The sequence below is a fragment of the Prosopis cineraria genome, unplaced genomic scaffold (genome assembly GCF_029017545.1).
Source record: "Prosopis cineraria cultivar Desert tree isolate PC_DT_omini unplaced genomic scaffold, ASM2901754v1 PC1, whole genome shotgun sequence".
Classification (NCBI taxonomy): Eukaryota; Viridiplantae; Streptophyta; class Magnoliopsida; order Fabales; family Fabaceae; genus Prosopis; species Prosopis cineraria.
The window spans coordinates 19,534,149-19,556,314 of record NW_026555332.1 but is presented as its reverse complement, the minus strand read 5'-3'; positions in this window follow the sequence as shown (position 1 = coordinate 19,556,314).

Here is a 22,166-nt window from a genome sequence, read left to right as displayed (position 1 = left end):
ATAGATATCTCAGTCAAAAAATAGAACCAAAACTCATTTTTAAACTTTCTAAAGGCGTGATTTTTAGTAGAGCTCTACTAGGGTTAGCCTCCAGTGACCTAAGGAGCCTCAATTAAGTCAGATTTGACTAAGGTAAGTCCACTAGGACTATTCTACACCTTCTACACCTTTATTTTGTAGATTCAATGTCTAGGTGCCTTGGGTTTCTATATTTAAAGGAGTTTATTCATCTAAGTCTCAAAATGAGTTCTAACTTGTTCAATTATTGATATAAAACCTATTTGTAGTGTGAGTTTATCCCAAAAATTACTGGGGTTTGAGTATGATAGTTTGATCTCTCAAAGATTTGATGTAATTGAGAATTTAAATTAATATATATTATAGTCTGTTTGAGAATTTAATTCTGTGTGCATTTCATTTGAGTGATGAAATCCAAATCTGAATGAGACATATCGATTCTATGAGATGCTATTAAATTGATATGAGCTTGTAGGGCTAGCTTATTTGTTATTGGATTATATATATTAATTAACTTTGAAATGAGAAACTATATCAAATTATTTGCATATATGTAAATTTGATGATCAGGTTGCATGTATAATGGTTGGAGTTCACCTATAAGGGAGCTATAAATAATATGAAAATTCATGGTCTACTTTATTAAGGTTATCCCTCAGTAATGATTTATATGAATATATTTATATGTGCTTAGTTTCACTACTCATATTGGCAGTATTGATCAGGCACTTGCTTAGGTTTACTACTTGGATTAGCAGTGATGGTCGGGTATATCATGATACCCTAAAGGTTGTGTAAGTGGAACAATGATCCAAACAAGAGTGAGAAAGCCCTTAGCCAAGCAACCCATCCTGATTTGTAGAGCAGAATTGGCCTACTAATGTTAACTAGAGCTATAGTGAGATGTCTAATACGATATATTATTTACACACTTTATCTATTCATTTGGGACTCATTTTGCATGTCATTTTCTCCATTTTGGTGCATTCATGGTCTTAAAAGCAAGAAAATTGCCTAAGGGGCAAAGATATTTATTAGGGGTATTTTGGTCCAAAAAATGAATATTTGAGAAAATGCATAAGAAAATTAGTAAAAGTGTTTTTTATGCTTTGGAGAATTAATATGAAATTAGATTTTGAAATTTCAATGTGTTATGGGAGATATTAATTAAAAATAACAAATTAAGGTTGTTGGCTTTGTTGACCAAATTAGGATATTATGCATGTGTGTATGTGTGCATGGGTTTTCACATGTGATAGCCCTTGAATTCCATTTTATTATTTCTATCCCATTTAAATAATTAATTCCATGTGCAAAAATATGAATTGTTATGTCACATACATTTATTTGATTAAATCTTGTTCATCCTGTGACATAGGTGACACATGTACACTTGAACTTGTATTAATTTGCCAAGAAAGTGCAAGAGGGCATTTTGGATACAAAGTGGCATGAAAATGGCTGAAAGTATAGGGTAGATTAGATTTTCTAAGTGTAAAGCATGGGATTATTCATATTAACATAGAAATTATCACCCAACCAATAAGAAGGTATAACCTAAGGGCAAGTGCACATAGTATGAAGCTCTCTTATGATTTTAATTTCATTTTGAATTAATTTTGAGCCATTCTGTAACATCCTGAATTTCAATACAAGAAAATTAGTTGCTAATCAGGGGTAAATTAGTAATTAGTAGATTGATTGTAGTTTGGATGTTGAGTTGATGTTTTGTGTTAGGTAGTTGTTATGTTGATAGGATTGAAAGGTGGAATGGCAAGCCAGGGTGTAATGCCTAAGCACAAGTAAGATTAACCTTACTATGCCAAGCATCACGATGCGTTGCATGGATTTTTCTTAAAGCTAATGTGATCAGCTTGTGAAATCAAAAGAGAAAGTAGAGGAGAATGCATCAGAAGAGGAGAGGGAGTTTATATCTGCTAGGGCTTGCATTATCTAGTGATTGGGAGTTTGCTTTGGCTAGTGACTTATTGAGTAAGTATCGTACAGCCTTAAGCTACATTTCTACCCTATTTTCTCTAAATTTGATCAATAGAGAAATTGAATCAAGAAGTTTTATGGTGTTGGAATCTAAAAGAAAGTGGAGGAAAATGCATTAGAAGAGGAGAGGGAGTTCATATCTGCTAGGGCTTGCATTATCTGGTGATTGAGAGTCTGCTTTGGCTAGTGACTTGTCAAGTAAGTATCGTATAGCCTTAAGCTACATTTCTACCCTATTTTCTTTAAATTTGATCGGTAGAGAAATTGAATCAGGAAGTTTTTGTTGGAAATTATGCCCGAGGGCCAATTATTGTATGATGCATATTGTTATTTAATGAATTTCTCTTTTGTCATCATATTGCATGTTCAATATGATAACTGTATCCCTGGACAAACTATAGTGATTGTCCTAAATGTCCCTAGTCAATCATCTTTGAGGGATCATAGATGAAACAAGACTAGTATCACTTTGATTAATTATAGAGATATAAATTAAAGTTATAGGCACTTGAGAGAGTATAAGGTGCTGGATCGACCTATTATGAGAAAGCTGCATGGTACAAGTCATAAGCTAATCTCATATATAACTATATCACTAAGCCCTTTGACCTAAGATCATCATAGATTCCTATATGATGACCACTAAATTTTGACCCAGTCAAAAGTCACCTTTGAACGGGTGATCATAAAGGCTATAATTGAATTTAGTAACATTCATGCAGAGGAATATGAGTGGTCAAGATAGAATTTGTCCCTCACATTAAGTGAGAGATATTACTGGGCCTCTCAATGAGTAAGACTGAGAAAATGTATGGCCATACTGCAATGGAAAGGGTTTTTTTCATTGCTACTGTCAGTCTACTTAGAGATCGAGAAAGTAACGATCAGGTAAAGGAGAATGACAATTCCATGTCTCATACTTGACCGAAATATCGCGTGACAAAAAGGATATGATATGGTTGCATGATAGGTTACATTGGATCATCGATCCCCATATGAATTGGGTAGTTGCAATGTCTTGCTAAAGGCCACTTATGACTTGTGGGCTAATAGCGTAATTAGCCTACTACCAATTTCATATAGGCCTACAGGGTCACACACAAGGATAGCCTAACTCGAGCTATAATATCCATGTTCGTTGAATCTGGAATATGTCTAGATTCAATGAATGTAATATAGGGTGAATGAATTATATATATATATATATATTTGAATATTTATTTGATAAATAGTTATATATATAAATTTGTATGAAATATAAAATTCAAAATATAATTTTATATATATATATATATTTAAAATATATATGTATATATATATTTGTATATATAGTATAATATGTATATGTGATATATATTATATTATATTATATTATATTATATTAGTTTTAAATTTAATTTTATGTGATAGATTAAATTTAATAACTAACATGATAAGAGAGAATATCATGTCAGTTTTATAATTTGAATTTATAAGATAAATTTAAATTAGATATGATATTATGGATTAAATTTATGAAGTAAATTTAATTAAATTTTCGTGAGCTTTTTTATGGAAGACGAAAAATCTTATCTATATACTATATATAGATAGGGACGTCCTTATGAAGGGAGAGAGAGTTAGAAATGTTTTGATAGCAAAAACACTCTGAGAGCCACAAAATACCCTATAAAAAGGAAAATTAATGTTCAAAGAAGAACGGACACTGAGAGCGCTAGCACGCTGTTCAAGTTAGAGACTATTCATGTGGATACCGGTAGAGTGAGCAGATCAACATTGTCAGCCCCTAAGATCCAAACATGCACAACTTTAAAGAATTAAAAGGTAACTGATGGACCCCATGGCACGGGTGACATAGCATTAATGGCAACGAAGCCTGAGGATGGTAATCATGAGCATGGTGATATAGAAGGAGCCCAATACTTCCAATCCAACGTACCTAAAGACCCATTGCAACATATTGGAGGTCCAATGACAAGAGCCCAAACCAAAGCCATGAAGCAAGCCTTGTTCAGTCTTGTGCAAGAAGTTCAAGAGCTTGGAGAGCATTGGGGCACTCCCCTCAAGTCCAAAGGAGAGCATCTATACGTGTATAATGTATTTAAGATCCAAACTCATGAAGAGTCAAGCCCAAGAGATGCAGACCTTAGCCCAATGCAAGGAAGATTATAAGTTGAGCCTCTTGCATGCAAGGAGGCATGAAACCCTAGTAAAGAAGTCAAGAGTGGCGTGATTTCAAATCCTTTATCATCCCTTGATTGTCTCCTAAATTATTTCCTATTTTAATGGTCCTTTGATATGATTTTCTATTTTGAGTCTAGTCAAAGGTTAGAATTAATTATAATATTAATTTCTAAATTTTGTAATCCCATAATTTTAGGATCACATCTCCTAAATTATGTGGCTGAATATTTTATCATTATTTCTCCTTTTAGTATTAGGAAATTAGGGTTTTAATTTTAGGAAATATTTTTCTATGAGCCTATATAAATTAGGCATGCTCCCTATTGTAAACGACACAGAAGTTGAATAAAATTATTCATTTTAGAGTTTATAACTCTTGTGAGCCTTAGTGCTTTGTGGTGGTATCCTGTGTGAGAAACCGACGTGATCAAGAGCGTGATCAACTCTTGTGGTGTCTTCGAAGGTTGAGGTTCCTAGAGGCAGGTGCTCTAGAGGATCTTCTCCTTGATCATTATCCTATTGTTTACTTCATACCTTTCTTTATTTTCATCATAAATTTCGTCCCTTTCTTTTTGTTCTTGTGTTTTTGTTGTTTCAGGGTTCTGTCCCTAAACTAGCACGATTCTGCTTCCGCGTCTCTATCAGATTGGCATCAGAGCTTTGGTTGCTAGTTTTGGTTTAAATTCTTGTCCTTCCTTCTTCTTTTTCATCTTGAGTTATTTCTTTTTGTGATCATCTCTTATCTACCCCATCTACTTCTATCTTTTGGTTTTTCTCTTCTTCATCTTTGTGACTTTTATCTTATGTGAGTTTTCATTTTATTAGCCTTCTCAAAAAAAAAGAAAAAAAATACCTAGAAATTCGTGCAAAAAAAAGGCAAAAAAAAGTGTTAGTGTGTTGAGAAAAAAAAAGAGAAAAAAAATCCGAAAATTTAAAAAAAAAATTACAAAAAAATATATTGCTGTGAGTTACTGTAGAAAAAAGCTATTCTTGAACTCCAAGTCACCAAGAGGTTGCCTAAAGAGAAAAGGCAACTTGGGTATAAGAAAGTCTTATACGTTGATCACTTTCTTATTTTTAATTTTTGGTAGCACTTTTCAAATTCTCTACTCTCTTATTTGCTATTTGTACTACTCTCTTATTTTATTTAGTTTTTTTTTATTTTTGTCTTTGAGTATTTGACTCTTTGACTTTTACTTCTTTTTTCTTATTTTTTTTGTTGTCACGTGTGGTTTTTCCTTTAATAAGCTTAATTTTATTTGAAAATTTTGCTTTCCTATTTGTTTCAAAATTGCAAAAAAAAAAAAAATCCTCTTTTCACCTTGTGCTTGTTTTCTAGTTTCCTTAATTTAGAATATATTCACTTGATTGTTCCTTAGTTTCTTGATTTGTGGGTTTCACCATTGGATTCTACCCACAAGCTTAGTGAGTGGTAAAAGGCAAGTGTGTTTTTCATCATTAAAAAAAAAGCCATTACTTTTTTTTTGTGTGAAACACGAGTGACTTTATCTTGAGAGTAAACACGTGAGTTTGTGTGTGTGAGGACCTATTTTTATCTTATATGGTTTCTAGTGCTTCTGTGAACATGAGTAATAAGGATGAATCCCCTAGTATTGATACGAACTCTGTTTTAGAACTTATCAAAACACAGTTGCAGCAGTTTCGCTTGGAACTTGATCATAGGTTCCATAAAGAGGATAAAGAAGAGCCGGAGACTTCCTCTTCTAAAGGAAAGAAGCATAAGATCCCCAGCGATGATGAGGAGTATGAAAAACCCCCTTCTCCTAAGGGAAAGAAATCCTCAAAGCGTGGTGTTGACTTACCGGACTAAAAAGTAAAGTATCCTTCATTCAAGGGTAGCAACAATCCAGAAAAATACCTTGATTGGGAAATGAAGATGGACCAAATCTTCATGACTCTTGATTTGTCTGAGTCAAGGAAGGTAAAAACTGCTTCTTTGAATTTTACTGACTATGCTGTTTATTGGTGGCAAGACTTACAGTACAAAAGAAGCCAACTTGGGAAAAAGCCCATTAAAACGTGGGAGAAGCTTAAAAGGTACTTGAGAAAGGCTTATGTCCCCAGCTACTACTATACAGAGCTGAATAGAAAATTGAGAATGTTTTCTCAAGGATCTATGACAGTGGAGGAGTATGTGCACGAGTTGAATATCTTAAAGTTTCGTGCAAATATTCAAGAAAATGAATGTGAAGCAATGTCAAGAATTATGGATGGCTTGAGGCCAGAGTTGAGAGATAAGCTTGACTTGTACACTTTTATGGACAAGGAAGAGCTCATACACAAGGCTATAAAGTTGGAGCAGAGAAGTAAAACAAACGTTCCAAGTCCTCTTGGAAAGACTCCAAGACAACTTCCAAATGGAAGGATTCCAAAGCCAAAGATACATCCCAAGCCAAGGAAGAAATAAAGACCAAGTATGAGGGTAAAACTTCTAACCCTAAACCTTCTTCTTATTCATCTAACACTTCTCCTATTAAGTGTTTCAAATGTCATAGTGTGGGCCACATGGCGAGAGATTGTAGCAATAAAAGGGTTATGATCTTGAGAGATGATGGTGGCTATGATAGTGTGCATGAAAGTGATAAAGATGATGCTGATAATGTTGATGATGATTCTACCTCCCATGAATCAAATGATGAGCTTGAATGCAATGGTGTAGTTGACTCTATCTTGGTGGCAAGAAGAGCTCTCAATATTCAACCAAAGGAGGATGATGAACATGAGCAACGCGAGCATATTTTTCACACTAGATGCTTCATCAAAGAGAAAGTGTGTAGCATGGTAATTGATGGTGGTAGTTGCACTAACGTCGCTAGCACTTTACTTGTAGATAAATTATCTTTACCTTTAATCCCACACCCTAAGCCCTACAAATTGCAATGGTTGAATGATTCTGCTGAAATTAGGGTTTCTAAGCAAGTGTTGATTACTTTCTCTGTTGGAGTTTATACTTGTGATGTATTATGTGATGTAGCCCCTATGCTTGCTGGACACTTGTTATTAGGTAGGCCTTGGCAGTTTGATAGTAAGGCTACTCATGATGGTTTTAGAAATTGTTACAAGGTGCCTTTTAAAGGCAAGACTGTTGTATTAAATCCTCTTAGGCCCATCCAAGCCTATGAAGATCAACTAAAGATTACTCAAGATTACAAGCAAAGGAGAGATCTCCTTGATTGTGGCATGAGTGAGAGAGAAAAGAAAGAGAGTATTACTTTACTTGAAAATCAATCCAAAGAGAGGAAAAAGAGTGGTGAGAAGGTGAGAAAAGAAAAAAATAGAATGGTGGGAGTGAAGGAAAATAGTGGAAAAAAAAAATTATTGTGTGGGAAAAGTAAGATTCAAGAGGCTTTGATGAGTGAGCAAGCTCTTATTGTAATTTTCAAGAATATTTATTTTTCTACTAATACTTTTGACCCCACTTTGCCTTCTAGTGCTGTCTCTTTGTTGCAGGATTATAGAGATCTATTCCCTGATGAAATTCCTGATGGACTTCCTCCTTTAAGAGGAATTGAGCATAGGATAGATTTCTTGCCTGGAGCTGCTATTCCAAACAAGCCTGCTTATAGGGCTAACCCTGAAGAGACTAAGGAGATCCAGTGCCAAGTAGAGGAATTGATGATGAAAGGCTTTGTGCGTGAGAGCCTTAGCCCTTGTGCTGTCCCTATTATCTTGGTGCCAAAAAAAGACGGATCTTGGAGGATGTGTGTTGATTGTAGAGCAATCAACAAAATCACTGTAAAGTATCGTTACCCTATCCCTAGACTTGATGATATGCTTGATGAATTACATGGTGCTTCTATCTTTTCTAAAATTGATCTTAGAAGTGGTTATTATCAAATTCGTATGAAAGAGGGTGATGAATGGAAAACTGCCTTTAAAACTAAATTTGGATTATACGAATGGTTAGTTATGCCTTTTGGTTTGACTAATGCTCCTAGCACTTTTATGGCATTAATGAATCATGTTTTTAGAAAGTTTATAGGCAAGTTTGTTGTGGTTTACTTTGATGATATTTTGATTTATAGTAAATCTTTGACTGATCATATGAATCATCTTAAAAATGTGTTTGACATCTTGAGGGAATATAAATTATATGCTAATTTTCAAAAGTGTTTCTTTTGTATGGACTCTGTTATCTTTTTGGGATTTGTTGTTGGATCACAGGGAATTCGTGTAGATGAGGAGAAAGTTAAGGCTATTCGTGAATGGCCAACCCCTAAGAATGCAAGTGAAGTGAGAAGCTTCCATGGCTTAGCAAGCTTCTATAGGAGATTTGTTAGGGATTTCTCTAGCATTGCTGCCCCTCTTAATGAACTTGTTAAGAAGAATGCGACCTTTAAATGGGATAAAACATAAGAAAGAGCCTTCCAAACCCTAAAGGATAAATTGACTAATGCCCCTTTACTTGTTTTGTCTAATTTCTCTAAAGCATTTGAAATTCAATGTGATGCTTTTGGTATTGGTATAGGTGCTGTTTTAATGCAGGATTCTAAGCCCATAGCTTACTTCAGTGAAAAGCTTCACGGCGCAGCTTTGAATTATTCCACCTATGACAAAGAGCTTTATGCTCTAAAGAGGGCCTTAGAAACATGGCAACATTATTTGTGGCCCAAGGAATTCATCATTCATTCTGATCATGAAATTTTAAAGTTTCTCAAGTCTCAAGGTAAGTTAAACAAGAGACATGCTCGCTGGATGGAATTTATTGAAACCTTTCCTTATGTGATTAAGCATAAGCAACCCATGCATGACCTAATTGTGAACTGGTTCTACAAGGCTCTTTCAATAAAGTTGTTGAGTAATTAGATACCATTGTAGTAATACCCTTAACCGTATTGTCTTCCGCATGTACAAGTAATTGTAATAAGCGAGACCACAAACTTTCATCCATAAAAACTGTATAACATAATTTAACAACCATTACACTATTGTTCATGACTTAACATAAGAAACGTATAAAACAAGAGTCAAATAACACAGTCAGTTTCAAAACAAATTTAAAACATGAACGACACTAGCTAAATTTAAAACATTAGAAGGCAAGCTAAGATTGATCTAATTTGATTTTTTGCCCAAGCACTTCAAATAGGCCATTAATGCTCTTCTGTTATCCTTAAGCCCAATATACATGTCCCTTGCGGTCTTATCTAGCAAGGCCACAGCACACTGTCCAAGAAGCGCCTCATCACAAGCAATCTCCTTGATTCCATAAAGTTCCTTTGCAACATCCAACACATTTTGGTCAACTGGTTTTGTTCCACCCTCTATGGAATTAAGAATTGACTTCAATGTTGAAACCCTATCCTCTTGTGTGGACACCAATCGATTCATTGAATCAACCATCATCATTGCAAGACATTTTCCCTTCTTGTTTTTGACCACTTTCACCTCTCTTTCGCTTGTTCCCTGAATTAGTACCACCACTATATGCATTATTCAAGTTAACTTGCCCAATTTTTGGGAGAGCTCCTCCACTAATATTTCTTACATCATCACTGTCTCTTGATCCTTCGGTCAAATCCAATTGAGGCCTATACACATCTTGCAAATCATCAGCCGCAGGTGTCCACATGTAAGTGTCTCGTGCTACAACTGGCTGGAACAACTGTGTCAATTCTTATACATATGGAAGTGGTTTATGTCTGAATTTCCTATACTCAGGATTTCCTGCATATTTGCAAGAATTGAGTCTAGTATATTTATAAAATAAAATATCAAATGTATAGCATGCCATATATAATTGTATACCTTAATCTTTTGACTCTACTAGTCCTCCGGTGCTGAAATAGTATTCTTTTCACTATCCCATCCCAAACTGGTCTCTTTGTTCAATAGCTTATCCCATATATTCCAATCTTTCCTCAAATTATCCCATTTATTCTTCAACTGCTTCTTATCATAGCTTATAGAGCTCAAACCATTGAACTGTTGCATTAGTGCCTCCCAACCTTCCTTTGATAAGGTAGAGCCTTTACACTTATTTTTCCTAACTTGCAGGAGAGCTAATTTAATGAACAATTCGGTCTCTTTGGTAGTCTATAGTGCCTTCTCTTTACTCATTTTTACTATCAAAATATCATATTCTCAATACAGATGAAATTTAAGGAGTAAAAATCCATAATTGAGTTAGAGTTAAAATATTAAAAATTTTACTATCCTTTTTTATCAATAAAAAGTCAATAATAATTGTATTTTTTTTTTAGAAACAAAAAGAGAAAAAGATTATTCGATCATGGTTAATTAACCACTTGTTATCTTAGCCACATATACTTGTTGAAAGAGGTTGTTATTCAAAAGCAGCCATAATCAGATGGCTTGACAATTTCTGCACTCACTCACAAATTCAAATCATATAATTCAATAGTATGTATTAAAATAAGCAAGTTTGACCAGAAATTTATAGTCTTTCTCATCCCTTCATCAGTTTTTGAAAAAAAAATGAGCTTAAATTCTTATCAAAATGAAATTGAAGGAAAAAAAAATAAAGCAACATAGAACAATCAATAGATCAGTCACCAGAACATATTCCCAAAACACCGTGTCATATTCCTAGAACATCAACAGATCAATAGAACAATCACAAAATGCAGTCATAAATAATGTTCTTGCTTACTTATGAATGTTATTTTTTCTTAATTACATCAAAAGAGTTTATTTACATCTTTAACTTCTACTATCCACCTACCTTACTTTTTGTCATCTAAGCTGTTCCTCTCTTGTATAGAAGATACTAGGGCTAACTGGCTAATACATGTTCTTGTTATGTGCAACAATTAAAAGAAGGCAATTAAAAAAAAACCTCACACCAGTTACACCAGAACAGAGGCTTCACGGTGGTCCGAAAAAGAAAAGAAATAGATCGGAATAGGGGCTTCATAGTGGTCCGAAAAAGAAAAGAAACAGATTAGAACAGAGCTTCACGGTGGTCTAAAAAAAAAGAAACAGATTAGAATAGAGCTTCACGGTGGTCTGAACAAGAAAAGAAACAGATCACATCGAAGAGCAAAATAGAGGACCACCATTTCCAGATTTGACAAAAAAAGCTTGGAGGCTATCATACCTTGTAGGTCGAAGAGCAGATCAGAGAAGAGGATCGAAGTTCAATGAGCTAGTCAGAGTGTTCACTTTTACACTCCATAGGTTGCAAAAGTAGCTGGTCAGAGTTCTCTCAGCTTTGAATTGTTGTCCAAGTCCTAAAATGAGCTTGATTCATGAAAGAGATGGGGAGAAATCTCAGACAATGAAATGCAGCCACTGTCGATGAAGGAAGGAAAAGCTCAGGGAAGGAAGAGATGAGGAAGAGATTTGGATTTGTGAGATAATGGAGGAGAGAAGGAGAAGAGATGGCTGAATAGTGGACTAGCAGCAGACGAAGAGCAGCAGCAAAGGATGAGAGATATGTATCAGCTGCACGAACGAGAAAGGATGAGAGATATGTATCAGCTACAAAAGTAAAGGGTATCATGGTCAATAAATAAATTAGGTATCAGCCATAAATGCCCATTCCAACTGATCACGTTTTGAAAGGAACCCAAAGGAGCTTTGCAAATTTCTCCATTTCAAATGTATTTGAAAGTTAGTTTTGAAAGCACATTTTATCTGAAAAAAGAGACCCAAACAATATTTCACATTTGGAAAGTTAAAATTCACTTTTGGAATGTAAACGTGAGCAAATCCAAATGCACACTTACTCTTCATGTGAGGGCTACTTGTTGGATAGGAATGCGCAATGGAAAATTAAGATTTTAAAGTCCCTATCCTGATATGGATCAAATGAACTTGTTTAAGTCAAGGTGGATAGAAGAGTTACCTTTTAATTCTTTGAATTTGGTGTATGTTCTCTTTAAGAGTTTAGATCTTAGGAGCTAACAATGTAGATCTGCTCCCTCTACCAGTATCCACACAAATAGCTCTCTAACTCGAATAGCGTGCTAGCACTCCTAGCGTCTGTTCTTCTTTGAACATTAGTTTTCCTTTTTATAGGGTGTTTCGTGACTCAAAGTATTTTTACAGTCAGAACTTTTCTAACTCTCTCATCCTTCATAAAGGACGTCCCTATCTATATATAGTATATGGATTAGGGTTTTCATCTTCGACTTAAAAGCCCACAAAAATTTAATTAAATTTATCTCATAAATTTAATCTGTGATATCATATTTAATTCAAATTTATCTTATAAATTCAACTTATAAAACTGACATGATATTCTCTTATATCATATTAGTTATTAAATTTAATCTATCATATAAAATTCAATTTAAAACTAACATAACATAACATAACATAATATATATCACATTTACATATTATATTATATATATACGAATATATATACATATATATTTTGAATATATATATATATATATATTATATATTTAATTTTATATATCATATATATATATATATATGACACACACACACACACATGAATATATATATTTCAATATATATATATAATTATATTTTGAATGTTATATTTTATATATATATATATATAAATATTCAAATATATATATATATAATTGATTCACCATATATTACATTCATTGAATCTAGACATATTCTAGATTCAATGAATTTGGGCATTATAACTCGTGTTGGGCTATTCTTGTGTGTGACTTTGTAGGCCCATATGAAATTAGTAGTAGTTTAATTATGCTATTAGCCTACAAGTCATAAGTGGCCTCTAGTAAGACATTGCAACTACTTAATTCACATAGGGATCAATGATCCAATGTAACCTATCATGCAACCATATGACATTCCTTTTATCACACGATATTTTGATCAAATATGAGATATGAAATTGTCATTTTCCTTTATCTGACTATTACTTTCTCGATCTCTGAGTAGACTGACAGTAGCAATAGAAAAAAAACCTTTCCATTGTAGTATGGGTATACATTTTCTCAGTCTTAGTCATCAAGGGGCCTAGTAATATCTCTCACTTAATGTGAGAGATAAATTCCATCTTAACTACTCATATCCATCTGCATGAATACTATTAAACTCAATCATAGCCTTTATGATCACCCAGTCAAAGGTAACTTTTGACTAGGTCAAAGTTCAGTGGTCATCATGTAGGAATTCATGATGATCTTAGGTCAAAGGGTTTAGTGATATAGTTATCTATGAGATAAGCTTATTACTTGTACCATGTAGCTTTTTCATAGCGGGTCGGTCCAGCACCTTGTACTCTTTCAAGTGCCTATAACTTTGATTTGTATCTCTATAATTAATCAAAGTCATACTAGTCTTGTTTCATCTATGATCCCTCATAGATGACCGACCAAGGACATTTAGGACAATGACTATAGTTTATTCAAGGATACAGTTATCATATTGAACATGCAATTGATATGATGACAAAAGAAAAATTCATTAAATAACAATATGCATAGTAGAATGATTGGCCCTAGGGCACAATTTTCAATATTACCTTGGCCTAGGCACTCAACCTCACACTTTATATGTCGAATTTCCTCCCCTACTGAGATATGTCAAATACTCAATATACTAACCACTTTAGTGTATTGAGCCCACAATACGAAAGGCAACACTGAGTATTGGCAATGTGCTATAAAATATCACAAGTCTACACCTCCCCATTGGTGAACTCCCACTGAGATCATGCCTTTCACTCTTATCTACCTTTCCTGAGTATTGACCTCTTCAACATTCTAAGGTAGTATAACAAATATCACTCCTCCCTTAAGCGATTCCTTAGCCTATCTAAGGTACGTAATCCAGTTATACTTCCTTATGTGCAACTTCCATTCTCTATATTTATAATGCATGCCAATAACCTCATTTCTATAAAAACATTATTGTTAGATGAATAAAAAACATATATGCACTATTATCCAAGTAGTAACCTATAAGTCTTTATAAAACACAATTAATTACATTTAATTATTTAAAACATGTAAAACATGTAATGCACGATAGCTAGTAATATTTATTCAAAAATAGCTAAATAAAGCAATGAGAAATATAAATTCCCCTGTTACCTCAACCTTTTTATACTGAAAGGATTTTCCCTTGCATAAAATGAAACTCAGCTTGCTCTTTATCCTTTAATTAAATTTCACCAATAATTCCCTACAACATATAAGTGATCCATATCAATTTTCATGGGAAATAGCATTAATGAAGACTATAACTCATATAACACAACTTGGGTCAATGAGCCATAATCCATCCTAATGGTCTATATATTAAACCAACCATTTACATAATACCACTTAACCACCAAAACCATTTATTAGCCACCATTAGGCCAATTTTCAATTCATATAATTTTTAATCAATTAAAAACCTTCACTTAGTGTCACCAACTTTCACTATTAGCCCTTATAATGAAAACCAAAGCTTAATTTAAATCTTGTTGGATTCAAATAGCACAATTATAACTAACTCAATAGGCTTAAACTATTGAAGAGTAAAACCCAACCTCTTGGGGTTTGACTTTTGCCCTAAAACTCCATTTTTCATCCAATTGCCTACTCAAAACATTAGAGCACTATATAGAAACTCAAAATAACCTCCCAAAGACCCAATAAAACCAAATCTTACAAGAACAAAGCTTTTGAAATCAAAATCCAAAATTAACCTCTTTCAAAAATTCAAAAAAAAAAACTAAGAGGGAAGGAAGAGAATTGAAGTAGGCAGTTTACCTGTTATGTAGCCGAGCTTGTAACAGTCGCAAAGCCTCTTGGATCTAAGCCCCAACTCCTTCTCTTCCTCCTCTTCATTCCTTGTTCTTCTTTGTGTGTTGCTTCTTTGTTTCTCCAATTTAGTTTCTATGTTTTATTTCCTCTTAAAAAATAGAACTAAACACATTGGGGAACATTACAAGGAAGGACCTAACATTTCTTTATTATAGCACAAAAGCCCTGGGCAATTTTAGTAATTTTTCCCATAATAAAAAATAAAAAAATAAAATTGTGCTTAATAAAATTTAAACTCTAGACCTTTATCAAATTATTTTAAATTTTAATTTAATTATAAATATTTTATTTTAAATTAAAATTAGGTCTTAAAATTTTTAGCATGTTACATTGAATATAAAGCTTGATTCTACCAGGAAGGACCTAGGATAATGATCCACGAGTGTACCTTAGACTAGGGTTGAGGATCATGGTCCTACTCTATGTAAGGCTAAGAAGTCTTGATAGTCCAAGCATTAAGAATGCTTTACTAGGTGGGACTTAAGAGACCACCCATATGCAAAGAGGATACTGGTCTGAGAAAAAGGTGTATGGTGGGCCCTGTTTCATGTAAGACTAGAAGTCCTAGTTTGAGCATAGAGCTTACTTCGCTATGTGAAACCAAGAGTGCATGAGCATAAGCATAATGGATGATGTGTATGAATTCATGTATATGCATATTATACTATCTTTATTGAAACACATGCTATTTTATCTCTTATTTATGATTTTACTTTCTAACTGATTTTTAGGTTATATCCAAGTTACTGGGACATATGTCTCACTCTGTTACCATTGTACATAGGTGAAGAGAGCACAAGAAGGTTGAGAAAAGGAGTGAGGAAAGAGTAGCCTCACTTGATAATTGTATGACTACCATTGTGTATAATGAATATATAAGGTTGTAGTTAGAGATTTGAGTTTCCAACTAGGATGCCTAAGTGTATGTGAATATGAATACATGAAGGCGTATATGATATGTGATTATGTTATGAAAACTTGCTTGTGTATTTGATGCCATATCTTGCTGAGGGTGCCATAGTAGTAGATACGTAGGTAAGCCTAGAAGCTACTCAAGCAAGTTTATATTGTGTTGTATAACTTGTTCCACTAGTATATATGAAATTGATGTGATATGTGAAAACTTGACCAAATAATGAGGTTTATCCCCATTGGTGTGAGTCAAGTGTATTTGTGATTCCCAACCATATGGTAAGGCGGAGCCCCATATGTGAGAGTCAAATGGTTGAAAGTGGATCAAGTCTATATGTATATGTACTTGCATGTTTATGCCTCATATAAGTTCACAATTGTGTAATGTGGCATTGAGAGGTCAAAATGAGTATTTGATGTGGTATATATGATAAATTATGTTAATCAGGTGTGTATATTTATTTTGGATTTAGTTCAAGGCTTAAAGTGGTATAATAGGACAAGGAATAAGAATTGAACACCTAGGGTGCATGATTTGAAAGAAAAAGTAGCTTTTTACACTCGGGTGTCTAATTTTAAATTAGATAGTTGGATTGATTCCAAACTTATCTCATTAGATAGAATATGTTATAAGCTTCGTGCTGGCTCTTGAATCACTCCAATGAATGTCGAATGTGGAATTAGGGCGCAGTGAAAGTTCACCTTATAAACTATCTTATGATAGCAAAATTTGCTTCATATGTACACAGTACATTGTATGTCATGCTGGGGTGCATGGCACAGAGAAGAACAGAGCACGTGGCTCTGTGCCACATGTTGCAGTGCATGGTGGTGTAAGCCATAGTGTATGGCACTTTTTTCTAGAAAGATATTATGTTTCATTGAGTCATTCAATTACGTTTACACTTTCGTTAGCCCTCTTATTTGAACATATGTTTTTTGAAGTCAGGATCTTGCATTTTGAAAACAAATCGAGGGCTATTTCTCTAATATGATATTGTGATTATATTGTAATGTGTCTGAATGGGATGGTAAAGTCCAAAATGAGTTGGGGACTTTACACATTCAGACTTGAAAACATGTCCTCCTCAACCCTTTTATCATAACTTCAGATTAAAACACATTACATAACACTATCTCATTCATCTCTTCCATTTTCTCTCTCTAGTTCATCTTGTTCTTCATTTTCTCCTCTTTCTATCTAGAAACCCTAATTTTCCAACCACTCTACCTTTACTTTTAGCCTTCAAACCTTCATAAAACCATCACTATTCCATTATACTTACTTGGCTGAACCTAACCCTACTATTTTCATAGAGTTTTGAAGCTTCAATTCATCAAGTGACATGAAGCTCTACTTGGCCTCTTGGAGTTCTTAGAGGAGCAAGATGTTCTTGATGATTTCTAACTAAATTCTCTATAGAATCCTAGGGAGGATTTGATGGAAGAGGATCATTAAAGACTACATTTGGCTAAGCTCAACTTATTCCTCATCTTGGTTCCATTTAAATAGTAGACTATGACTATAGTTGATTGTAGTTCAATTTGACTCTAGTTTCATAGTTGGTTGTAAATGTTTGTATTGAAACAAGTTTGTTGGCTTGAATTTCTTGTTCCTTTGCTATTGGTATGTTCAGCCACCTTGGGATTTTACATTGTAATATGTGATTCTCAACGGTAAATGTCTTACATTGACTTAACATGTAACTGTTTGGTAAATGCTTAATTAATTCTTAAGTACTATATAATATTTTGCTTGAGTGGTTGTTGGTCTTGGCTTTAGGAAAAGGAATTTTACTAATAACTTGGTTAGTTCACTAGTACAAAATAACCCTTTTACACCCCCATGTCTACACTAGTTCATAGGCATATGGTGTAGGAATACAAGGCAGTGGCATTTTTGTAAATAAATAGGTGGTTGTGTTGATATCTACATTGATTCCCTGTGTAACTAGTGTAGATATCAATATCTAAACTAATTATAATACATTACCAATGTAGATATCTATTATATTTTAATATTATTTTTATTTCGAAGAGATATTTAAAGTGGTTATATAGTTATATATTTTAATTTCTAAAAAAATGATTTTTTTAATATATTTACACTGATTGTGAGGTATATCCATTGTAGAAATTGAGTGAGATTACTTGAGAGGCTTGTAATTAGCACTTAAGAAATTGAATTAGTGAGGCTAGATTGCTTAGGAAAATTGTCTTGAGTGATTACTTTTTCATCCAAGGAGGAGAAGTTGAATGAGTTGCCATAATCAATTAGAAGTTAGGATTTTTCCATTAACAATATCCTAGGGTTCATACTTTAATAGGGAAGTTCACCAATCACAATTATATTAGACAGGTTGGCACCTAAGAGGGGAGGTGAATTAGGTGACACTAAAACTTTTTAGAAAACTTGAAACGTGAGGAAGATAGGAGCAAGGAGAGAAGAGATAATACATAAGAGATTTATCTTGATTCAGCCTAACTCTTAGCCTACGTCCAGTCCTTAAGATCACACTTGAAATTTTCAACTAAAAATCACAAGCTTTAATAGGTGCTTGCTACTATAGTATAACTTATAAGATATAACTTCTCTTGATACAACAATAAACCTTCCTACAATCTAGCAAGTTATTACAATCACTGGAAAAACACTTTTTCAAGATTTCATTTTAAGAATAAAACTTTCATAGAAAAACTTTCTTAAAGAGTAGATAGATTACAAATTAAAGTTTAAAAACTTGTGAGAGCTTTTTCACAAACTTTATCAAGAATGATAAAATAAATTCTATATGTTAATGCATAATTGAAAGCTTTTATAGAATGCTCAAAAGATGAATAGTTTAGTCAAAGATCATAAATCTTGTTCTAGACTTGAATTATATCACATATATAGTTTTGGTAGTTGACAGACTGTTGGAACAATGTTTATAGTCGTTAGTGATATTTCTTGCATGCAACCAGACGATTCACACGTGAAATAGAGCTATCATGTTCTAGTCAAGCATATGAGACAATTCAAGTGTGAACACTAGGGTGTCTCATGTGTGTTTTAGAGGACATGAATATGTAAACCATTATGTGTGTCAAAACAGGGGTGTGACCCTAAGACTTTCACATGTGAAATGGCTGGTAGAATGCCAAAGCCATTCTATATGATGAATCATGCGTGGGACTAACTCTTTATCATGCATGGAATAGCTGGTTCCAAAACTAAAACCATTTCGGAAGATGGATCACGTGTGGAACACTCTAACACACACATGTGAAATGGCTAGTTACAAAACTCAACACTCTGGAAGACAAATCATGTGTGGAACCAATGTGCTTTCAAGCAAGAATTGCATGATTGAAAAGACTTAGAATAAAGAGTGACAAATCATGCAAGTGTATAATATGGAACAAGCTTGAAATGACTTAAGACTCACTTGGACAAAATGTGTTCAAGAGACTTAGTGATAAATCACTTGTGGACACCTTCTTATTTCAAGCATGAAATGGCACTTCACAATATGCAAGGGAATAAAGTGTAACAATTCAAGCGTTTGTACTCAAGGGTAGCTTGTGTGAAATGGAGCACAAAAACTTTTTCAAGGAATTACACAAATACAAGTGACAAATCACACGTGGATCACTTTGGATTCCAGCATGAAATGTTAATCAATGTGCCTAAAGTGACAAATCACATGTGGGACCATGCTGAATCATGCATGAATCATCAGGTAGTGAGAAGCTCAACTTTTATGATCCAATTAAGCTAGAATGACATAACTCACAATCTTGAATGTACTAAGATAAGTTTTAAGATGCACAAATGAGACTTATGAGCTAAGAATGATGCATTCATTTCAAGAATGATAACATGTGATTATGCTCTCAAAGTTTTCACATTGAATTTAAGATAATTAAATAACTTATCCTATAGATTTTCATCTTTTCTTGATTCATTATCCTCTTAAGGTTTTGTCTTTATCCATGCTTCTTTATGTATCTGCACATAAAGCAAACACCTTTTCTATTGGTTTTGTAATCATCAAAACACATGATCTAACAATAGAAACGAATTACAGCCCTTAAAGGCATCAAATAAGGCATTATGGAAATTTTCCAAAAATCTACCATCCACCATAACGTAGTTGTCATTCACTGCGGTGGATGACACAGTGGCATACGATAGCACTCTAGGGCTAATTTCAGGAGCACATCGTTTTGCCATTCAATATCCAATTTGAGCTATTCAAGTGTCCACATGTAGCTCTTTGAGCCACCTAGTTATTAGTGCCAGCTTCATACCCATACACATTACCATTCAAAAGTTAGACAACTAGAAACAATTATGTCCATTTGCCTTTCAAAACACACACAAGGGTATCCAAACATACCAACCTAGCACAAATAACCTGATTAAATAATCATATAATAACAATTACACTCAAACATAAATTGGCTAATAGAACCCCTTTTCCACATTAATTCTAGGGGTGGCATAACACTCAACATAAACATCTCATGATCATCCAAACACATATAAATACCATGATATTGTCAATTGCACTAGTATCTTGGTCCTTACAATAATTTCATCATACTTACATTACCCTATGCCATGATACCCACAATTCACATACTCTCATGCAAATGCATCAAAACAACATATGTCCCTAATTTGGAATGTTAATGCAATAATTCATTACAATACCAAAATAGTGGGGAAGAGCTATACATATCTCAACTCACTGAGGTGGATGGCACAAAGTAACTACATCCCTCGATGTGCAGTGCGTTGCGTTGCACATGCTTTGCTAACAAGACACATTATTTACACACTTTATCTAGCCATTTAGGACCCATTTTATATGTTATATTCTTCACTTTGGTGCATTTGTGGTCTTAATTGTGATAATATTTCCTAAGGGTAAAGTTATGCACTAAGGGCATTTTGGTCCAAAAATGTATTTTTTATGTAAATTTGGGTTAATATTGGATTCATTGTGTTTTATGTCCAAGAGAATGAATATGAAATTAGATTTTGAAAATTCAATTGGTTTTAAGAGATATTAATTAAAAATCACAAATTAGGGTTGTTGACTTTGTTGACTTAATTAAGGTTTTATGCATGTGTGTGTGTGTGTGTATGGTTTTCACAAGTGGTAGCCCTTGAATTTTATTTTATTATTATTCTCCCATTTAAATAATTAATTTCATCTGCCAACATATGAATTATTATGTTACATTCATTTACTTGATTAATTTTATTCAATATGTGACATAGGAGACACATGTGTATTTGGACTTGCATCAATTGGCCAAGGAAGTGTAAGAGGAAATTATAGACTATGAGGTCGCATGAAAATGGCTAAATGGATGGGGTGGATCAGATTTTCTAACTGTAAAGCATATGATTATTCATATTAGCATAGGAATTATTGTAACCTCTTCTCATATATCCACTAAATATAAGAGAAGATTATGGTGTTATCATTAACTCACATCATTCACAATAATCAAATTCATTTCAGAATCTTTAGCCAAATACTTACTTTATAAAATCAATTAAATCAAAATTCAATCAGAGAAAAAATAGCAGAAATAAATCATACAGTAATCCATAGTGGACTTAACCTACCAGCATTCCTAACTCAAATACATGCATTTCAGCACACAAAATAAAACTAAATTTTGGTTCGTGTGCCGCGGTGAACGATTAGTGTGCCACGGCATGTGGCACAGAGCACACGCTCATCATGTTTGTGACATGCACCACAACATGTGCATCCATGCACCGTGGCATGCTTGTCCATTTTTCTACTATCATTTTGACAGCAAAATGAGGAACTTCTGGCATGCACCATTTTCGCATACGACATCCAATTGGAGTGATTCAAGTGCCCACATGAAGCTTAGCTTGTATACTAACTAATGAGATAGGTTTGGACATGATCTAACAGTCCAATCAAATTTTGGACATCAGGTGCAAAAACTCACTTTTTCTAAAAATTTTGCACACCCAAGCTCACAATTAAATCCCTTTCTCTCATTAGACCACACTAGGCCTTAAACCAAGTCCAAAACGATCTAAAACACTTGATTGACCATGATTAATCACAATTATACACATATATTAAAATTTGACCCCTCTATGGCTAATTCCACAATTTACTAATTTCACAAACTATGCCATTTCTTAGCATTACATAGCCCATTTGGCTATTTCTCAACTTAATCATATATAAATATATGCAATCATATTTATAATACAATCTTAGCCCCCAAATTACTCATTTCATTATAATTTTGGCTTTT